General features: G+C 34.6%; 1 protein-coding gene across 2 annotated transcripts in view; it reads right to left on the bottom strand.

The window, feature by feature from the left end:
* Positions 1-8,084: 8,084 nt before the first annotated feature.
* The window catches only part of LOC145248005 (protein kinase C-binding protein NELL2a-like), an 841,882-nt gene continuing 841,451 nt past the window's right edge, over positions 8,085-8,515 (bottom strand). For both annotated transcript variants that reach the window (XM_080109694.1, XM_080109695.1), the window contains exon 20: positions 8,085-8,515. This exon is cut by the window's right edge and continues 3,946 nt beyond it. The gene's annotated coding sequence lies outside the window, so the exon portion shown is untranslated.

The following is an 8,515-nucleotide window of genomic DNA, read 5'->3' as shown; positions in this document are numbered from 1 at the left end:
AGTTGAGGTAAATAGCATTTTGATATATTATCTTCGGAAATAAGAATGCAAATGAAGTACTTTTTAGCTGAAATATTTCTTTTTATCGCAAGGAATTTCCAACTTTTCAAAAACATTAACAATGAATTGCTATTACTATCTCTTAAAATCAACATTAGCGGTAGACATATCGAAGAAATTGTAAAGTTTGTTTATCTTGGACACAAGCTGTCTTCAGCTAATGACTGGCACACAGGTGTAAATAACAGAAACGGCCCAAATTATTAATTATAATTTATAATTTATACATTATAATTTATAAATTATAAATGATAAATTATAAATTATAAATGCACGATGTACAACATATGGAGGACAATTAATGAACATATATGTTCATACCTGTAGTTTTATACAGCCTTGAATATACGAACTGGCCTGTAAAATGATGTCAGAAACAAGAAACTTTCCAAAGTCACCGATAACATAAGTGTTGTTGAGTTGTAAAACTCACTGGCATCCCATCAATATAAATGTAAAGTTTTGAGATTATTTGATCACGTTAGTATGAATGCATAATACAAGGAAACTTGTTTTGGTCACTCGTAAATAGAAGTTTTGACACAAAAGACAAATCATATTACAAAATGTCATCAGATTGTTAGTGAAGTCACTGTATAACTTTATTGATAAATAAATTCGAATTTTTCCTAAAAGTTGTAGTTTTATTAATTAAATCTTATTAATTTATGTATTGAATACTTCAAAAATATTTAATATTTTGTGCTCATATTTTAACTGTATTACCATAGCAGGGTCTTAGTCTCATTCTGAGAGCTGGTCATGGTTGCTGACGTTTCTTGGCTTGAGTCGTTTTGCAGTTGGTTCAGGTCCATGACGGAGATATGTTCATCATTGGTAGCGTTTGCTATTTCTACTTAACTGCCTCGCATCTGGGCGGGTAATGCCAGCAAGCAGATGCACATTGTTCAAGTTGGCTGAGGCTTTAGGAAATCAGCGATCAAGCTACTAGTGTTGTTAAACGCTGGCTCCATTTATTTGCATGAATTGATATCTCCTCCGTAAGAACACTCATACTAAGTAAGGCACAGGGCTAAATAATTACATTTTACGAAATTTGCTGTAAATTACCACTTGATATTGATCATATTTCGTAAAGACAGATACTTTGGCGATTTTGATGCATGAATGTAAGTTCGATTCAGAGTTAGACCAAAATAAATAGAATTTGTGCGGTTCTCAAGATGTATTCTATACCAGGTAATCTTGAGTCTTTTGGCTTCCCGATTCTTGAGAGGTAACGGGCAAACATAAGTCTTGGCAGTATCTTGGTACATGTGGTTGCTCTCATACTAAACGAGTAACTTATTTAGATCTGAGCTTATGCTTGCTTTTACTGTTTTGAACGTGCTCTCTTAGTATATGACATAAAGTTCATCCGCGTTCATCAGTGTTATGCTATATTTGTTGGTAATCCGTGTAGATGTAACATATATCTATATATACAGTCATGAAACCAGGTTGAAGTAAACCATCACTTGTTCGTCGCAAACGGCTTGTTATTAAGCGTAACATGAGAGCACTTGTCTTTCAAGATGATCCCGACGAGGTTTGTTTTTCAGATCGAAGCGATAATTAACATGATTATAGGTGATAGGGAAATCAACAAGCAGCCTCTGTTACCAGTACTTTCTAAAACCTAACGTGCGGAGTGATATACATTAATTGGCTTATTGTGGGTTTGTTAGAGCAGAATCCAGTTCATGTGTTGAACGGTTGCTAGTTCAGAAACTGGTTAAAAGCTGTTGACAATTAGGCACCCAAACAGCTTAAATCGATGGATAAAAGAGACATGGAGCAGAAACACTTTTCATGCGCTGGGAATTCATCTAGTTTGAGAACAACAAAAGCGGGTTTCTTTTAATTAGTCAATCTATTTTTGATTTTGCCTGGTTTTTCATGGATTTTTGATTGGGCAGCAATCAATCTGCATCTTGATTAGAAATAATGATTTACTAAAATCGTTGACGGCTTGGGGTTGATTTTTCTGATTAGACTTTATGCTCGTTTTTTTTTGCGCCCAGTCATAGAATATGCATAGACATTATATTTTAATTTATGCAGATTGTGTATGTATTTTTAGTAAATCAATCCTCTATTGCATATTATATATTTTTTTTGACAAGCTTCTGGGTTTGACCTTTACTCCTGATCTGAAATGGAACACGTACATCAAGTCTGTTGCCAAGGTCGCTGGAAAGATGGAAAGATGGTGGGATCCTTCTACCGCTCCAGACGATATCTCACTACTGATGCAATTCTCTATCTATATAAAAGCCAAGTACGTCCAAAGATGGAATACTGCTGCCATATCTGGGCAGGAGCTGCTAAAAACAGCCTATCCTGCCTTGACAGAGTACAAAATAGACTTCGTGGCTTAGTGGGGGATGCCCTTTTCTCTACCCTGCAACCTTTCTCCCACAGAAGAGACGTTGCGAGCCTATCCTTGTTTTATCGTTATTTCCATGGCAGGTGGTCGTCTGAACTCCAATCTCTGGTCCCCCCTCGCCAATCTTTCACGAAAAACACCCGTCTAGCTGAATCCACTGTGAAAAATTTCCCCCCACTCTATATCTGTGCCTAAATTAAAACGCGGATTCCATGAACAAAGCTTCTTTCTTAGAACTGCACGCCTGTGGAACTCTGTTCCGTCTGCCTGCTTCCCACCGGACTACAACTTGGATATGTTCAAGTCCAACGTAAACAAATTCCTAATGAACCGCCCTCTTAAGTAAACACTTCATCAAATCTCCACACTAACGTAATGTACTTGCAATAACCCTTATCCCTGAGTGGCTTCCGGGCCTTGATAAGTGGTGATCACTGTGTAAAAAAATATATATATATAATAATTTGCCCAGTGGACTAATTTGCATAAAAATAATCGTGATTATCATAAAGTTCATCAAATTCCGTCTTTGTTTGTTTACAATATGACATAAGCTGATAATTTTAACTTGACGATGAATGCTCTGGAAAAATCACTTTTGATTAATGTTAAGTTTTAAATATGCAAACAAAGAAATGATTTGCGGCGATTTAAAATGATTTCTCTTCTTTTATAGTAAATTGAACTCATTAATAAAAAAAATAAAATGTTCAGGCACACTCGGGCTGTAACACTCGATCAATAATTCGATCTTTAGTCGAATGCCCTACCACTGAGTTATAGCTCCAGATAACAATAAAGCTGTTTTTTTTAAAGAAGAAATGATTTGTTGAGATTTTATTATCTGTGACCAGTGTAATGTAAACAATTCTCTATTTTTAGAAAGAAACACTATTTTACAAATCAGCTTTTTTTTCAATTTTCGATACTTATCGGTTGAATTTCTGTACAAAACATATCTAATACACTGCCAATTAATTACCTTTGTGTAAAATTTAAAAAAGGAAGGCTCAGCCGTTTCGAAACCTATGAGAAAGGAACTCACTCACACAAAGTGACCTATATATATATATATATATATATATATATATATATATATATATATATATACATACAAATTCGTATTCCTGTCTGTTTGTTTGCTTGTTTGTTCACAATTTGATTAATATATACAAAAGGTTCCTTACTTCACTCTTTCATTTATTTCTATATATAGTTTCACTCTTGCAAATTTGATACAATTAAGAGATCATATTTGCATATGGCATTAAGAAAAATCGATTCTATTAAATAGCTGTATCTTAATTAATGTTTCTAGGAAGAGAATTGTTTGAAGTGTTCTATTTAAAATTATTATTTAACAAATTTTAAACAATGATTATATTGATAACATATTTAATTTATTTGGAATTATTATTCCAACATGGAATTAAAAAAAACACTTTTAAAGTTATTTGCCCCTTAAAATCTTCCGAACATTTCATTTGTTTGTTGTCATTATTCTTTAAACAGCTATACAGATGTGACCCAGCGTCGTTTAATACCTAAAAAATTAAAGATATTCTGCCCCCCCCCCCTCTGAATTTCAAAATTTACACTTTTATTTCTTTTTTCACGTTAATCTCATCGATTACAAACTTACATTTCTAATTAAAAAAAATTGTAAATTTTTACGACGTGACCCAGCGTCGTTTAACCCCTAAAAAAATTTGGCCCTAATACGTTTAAACAGCCTTTATAAATAATAATAAGAAATTTTGAAAGAAATAGAAAATTAACATTTTAAAGTGGGGGACCACTTTTCTATATAAATTTAACGTAAAATGAACACCCGTTTTTTGGCCACAAAGCGTTCCACGAGACATGTTATCGCTAGCATTTTTTCAAGTTTGGCGATCGAGGGGAGTACCTTGAAACATGACAAATACAGTTTTTTTGTGGTGGGGGCGAGAACTACATTTGAAACATAAAATAATGATACATTTAATTTTTATGACATCATTCTGTACTTTCACCTAACAATTTTATAAACAAAATGAACCCCAAAATATGACACATTCAATTTTTTATTTTGGAGGGGGAGGATTACATTAGAAACATAAAATGACGAAAAATTTAATTTATCTGTTTTTGGGATTGATTTTTGGTAGATCTTCATTTTTTTAGGGGTTCTACCTACTTGGCTATTTCTTTTGAGATCGCACGAGCATTCATTGCTATTTTTTTTTATTGAAACAAACGTTGTAATGATTTATTTTTAATTATTTATTTTTTAGGGGGTTCTTTACAGTGCTCAATATCCGGAGAATAGTTTCTTCTATTTATATCCATTCTGCCAAAATATCTGGTGGAGAGGGTATCAGGTACTTCATTTTGCGGGCGATTACATTTACATGTTTTATCCGTTCTTTTATTTTTGAAATTGTTGTGACGGTGTCCATGTTGCCCATGATGAAAATGATTAGTATAGCAGATGTGTTCCCAACGGAACTTCATCTCAACTCATGCAACGCTGGGTACCCATGCTAGTATATATATATATATATATATATATATATATATATATATATATATATATATATATATATATATATATATATAGTGTATTAAAAAAGTGAGTACAACCCTTACATTTCTGCAGATCCCTTCATGGGGCAACACCGATACAATGACACTTTGCCACAATAAAATTAGTCTGCGTCCAGCTTATTTATTTTTCCCTCGAAATAACTCAAAATATAACCATTAAAAGCTAAATCCCTGCCAACAAAAGTGAGTACATCCATAAGAAACTATATCCTTAAATGTCCAAATTGAGTACTGCTTGTCATTTTCCCTCCAAAATGTAATGTTGTTAAAGAGTATCTCTCCTCTCTCTCTCTCTGGCTCTTTCATACTCTCTCTATTTTCTCTCTCTGTGTCTCTATTAGATAGTAGATCGAGAGAGAGAGAGAGAGAGAGAGAGAGAGAGAGGGAGAGGGTGGGAGGAGGTCAGAGAGATATTTTTGTAGTTAATCCACGTTGCAGGAAGTGACGTTTCATCTAACCGGATGTCATGTGATGCTACGTGGCAAGGTTGGTGAAACGTTGAGTCTCTCAGAAAATGCCAAGCCGAGCAGAAGTCTAAAATGGTTCTCTCCTAAGTAAGGGGGAAGATGCGCGCCCCAGACGTGGGACGTGGTAGGTACCCACAGTGGAGACCATCGATGGCGACATCTGCAGATCATGCCTGGGAAAATAAAAGGTTGAAAACCCAACATCTGTCTTCATCTTGTGTATTCCGGCGAAAACAGCAAGAGAGCTCCACCCAGATGAAGACTCTCCCAGAGCAGCGGAACCAGGTATTAACTTCTATATATAAACACATACATCCACAACAGGTGTCCTAACCACTAGACAAACGGTTTAAGAGATCTTGGGTCCCGTTCTCTCGTCTCTTAACACTTGTAATATCTCTCTCTCTCATCGTCGTAAACTTCTTCTCTTCATTAGTAAAATCACCAGGGTACCAGTATCCCTCAAGTAAAGTGTCCAAGTCCAAATCCGTTTCTTCTCCCTCCCTTATGTAACAATGTGATTCATAAGTGTTACTACGCGCATGTGTGCATAGGGAGTAGGTGTGTTCAAATTTGTAGCACAAATTTATCACGCTCTCATAATGGTCACTGAAAGTTCCAACATGGCACCACCGGGCAAAGAACTCTCTGAGGATCTTAAAATACGTATTGTTGCGCTGAAGATGGCCTAGGCTACAAAAATTATCCAACTTTTTAAAACGGCAGGGCCAACACAGAACACACTTTGGGTAGATCGTCCAAAGAAGCTGAGCGCACATACTGAGCATCACATCCAAATGCTTTCTTTGAAAGATCAGCGTAGAAGTGCTGTCAGGATTGCTGTAAAGATTAAAGAGGTGGGGGGCAGCCTGTTAGTGCTCAGATCATACGCCACACTCTACATCAAATTAGTGTGCATGAATGTCACCCCAGGAAGAAAGCTCTTCTGAAGACGATATACAAGAAAGCCCGCAAACAGTTTGCTGAAGACATGTCAACAAAGCACATGGATTACTGCAACCATATCCTATGGTATGATGAGATGAAGATTAATTTGTTTCATTCTGATAGCTTCAAGCCTGTGTGATAGTGACCAGGTGAGAAGTACAAAGATGAGTATGTCATGCCTACAATCAAACATGGCGGTAGGAATATCATGGGCTGCATGAGTGCTGCAGGTGTTGGATAGTTACATTTCATTAGGGGAGAAACACGAACTCCAACGAACTGTGAAATACTGCAGCAAAGCATTATACCGTTCCCCCAGAAATTGAGTCACAGGGCAATGTTTCAGCATGACAATGGCCCCAAACACGCCTCCAAGACGACTATTGCTGAAGAGATTGAAAATAAAGGTGATGGCCACACACATCTCCTGACAATAGTGCCAGACATTTTGTGGGATCCTCAAACGGAGAGTGGAGATTTACAAAGTCTCAAATATCCGCCATCTCCGTGACGCCGTCACGGAGGAGTGAAAGAGCATTCCAGTGGCTACCTCTACAGCTTTGGTAAACTCTGTGACCAGGAGAGTAAAACAGTCTTGGATAATGATGGTGGCCACACAAAATATTGACAGTTGATATAGTGTATGTTAATATTAACAACTTCCCCTAAAGCTGTATTCACTTTTGTTGGTAGATGTTTAGCTTTTAATGGTTATATTCTGAGTTATTTTGAAGGAAAAATAAATTAACCCTATTATATAAGCTGCACACAGACTACTTTTCATTGTGTCAAAGTGTCATTTTGTCAATGTTGTCCCATGAAGAGATATATTTAAATATCTGCAGAAATGTGAGGGGTGTACTCACTTTTGCGATACACTGTATATATTCTTAATTAAAGAGCCTCTTTGCTATTTGGTTGTATGGCAGATTTGGGCCTAAAATAAATGTAATCGCATCTTAATACAAAACTGTAAACTTTTATGTTAATGTTGCTTTGCGTTTTTAAATAAAAACATTTTTGCTGATTTGTCATTTCGTCTGATTTCCTTCTTTCTCTCTCATGTTATAGTTTTTTTCAAAACATTGTAAAATAGTTACATTTGGCAAGTAATGTTACTCCTTTATTATTAATCATGTTCACTATTTTTCATATTTTTCTTATAAAAAAATCTATAACATCTTATTGTTTCACATTTTTTTCTTCGCCACAAACAGAAATATTTTTTCATTTTGTATTTTTCTCACTGAAATTCGATTATTTTTTAATATTTTAGTTTACAAGCGATATTTTAAATTTAAATTATTTTGAATATGTTTTAATTTTAAAATTTAAATTTTTAAATATGAACTATCTCTAGCAAAAAAAACTAAAAAAAATATTTAATTTTTCATTAGGAAAAACTTTATTCGTTTTCGATGCGTCCAATCATTAGTGTAGGAGGCTCTATTCATTCGCCCATTTGTCTGTCTGCTTGTCTGTCATGCTTACATTTAAAATAACACTTTCAGCTTTAAACACTCAGATTGAATGGACGTATCGTGAGAATCTCCATCCGCTGTTTTCAAAGACATTTTCTCTTGTGTAACCAACGCACTCTTAACAAACAGTTAATTAAAATCTACAATCTGTTAATTATTTTAATTTTTTAATTCATTTTTAAATTAAATACATTTTCAATATTAGTTTTCTCAGGTGCAAAAGAACTGAAACAAAGTTTTGTAATATTTTCCCCAAACTTCCCTGTTTTGCTGCGATAACAAACAAAATAGAAATACCTTTTTTTCAGACAACAACACTTTTTTGATCGGATGAATTAGATTCAGAGTTGATCAACTATGAGTAATACTTTGGTACCTCCACAGACTCTGCTCTCTCTCTCGAAAAAAAGTTACGTTTTAAGAAATAATTTCACTTTATTAAAACACAGCGAAATAAAAATCGAACAACAATTAGAATCTGTTTTCAGATTTTAATCACTGTTTTGAGATTATGATTTATTTTAATCACTGTTTTGAGATTATAATTTATTTTAATCACTGTTTAGAGATTATTGTTTTTC

Source organism: Euprymna scolopes, chromosome 26 (assembly GCF_053919585.1).
Source record: "Euprymna scolopes isolate OS-2025 chromosome 26, ASM5391958v1, whole genome shotgun sequence".
In the NCBI taxonomy this organism is placed as follows: Eukaryota; Metazoa; Mollusca; class Cephalopoda; order Sepiida; family Sepiolidae; genus Euprymna; species Euprymna scolopes.
The sequence above is the reverse complement of the archived record's forward strand: the minus strand, read 5'-3'. Positions and strand labels throughout refer to the sequence as shown.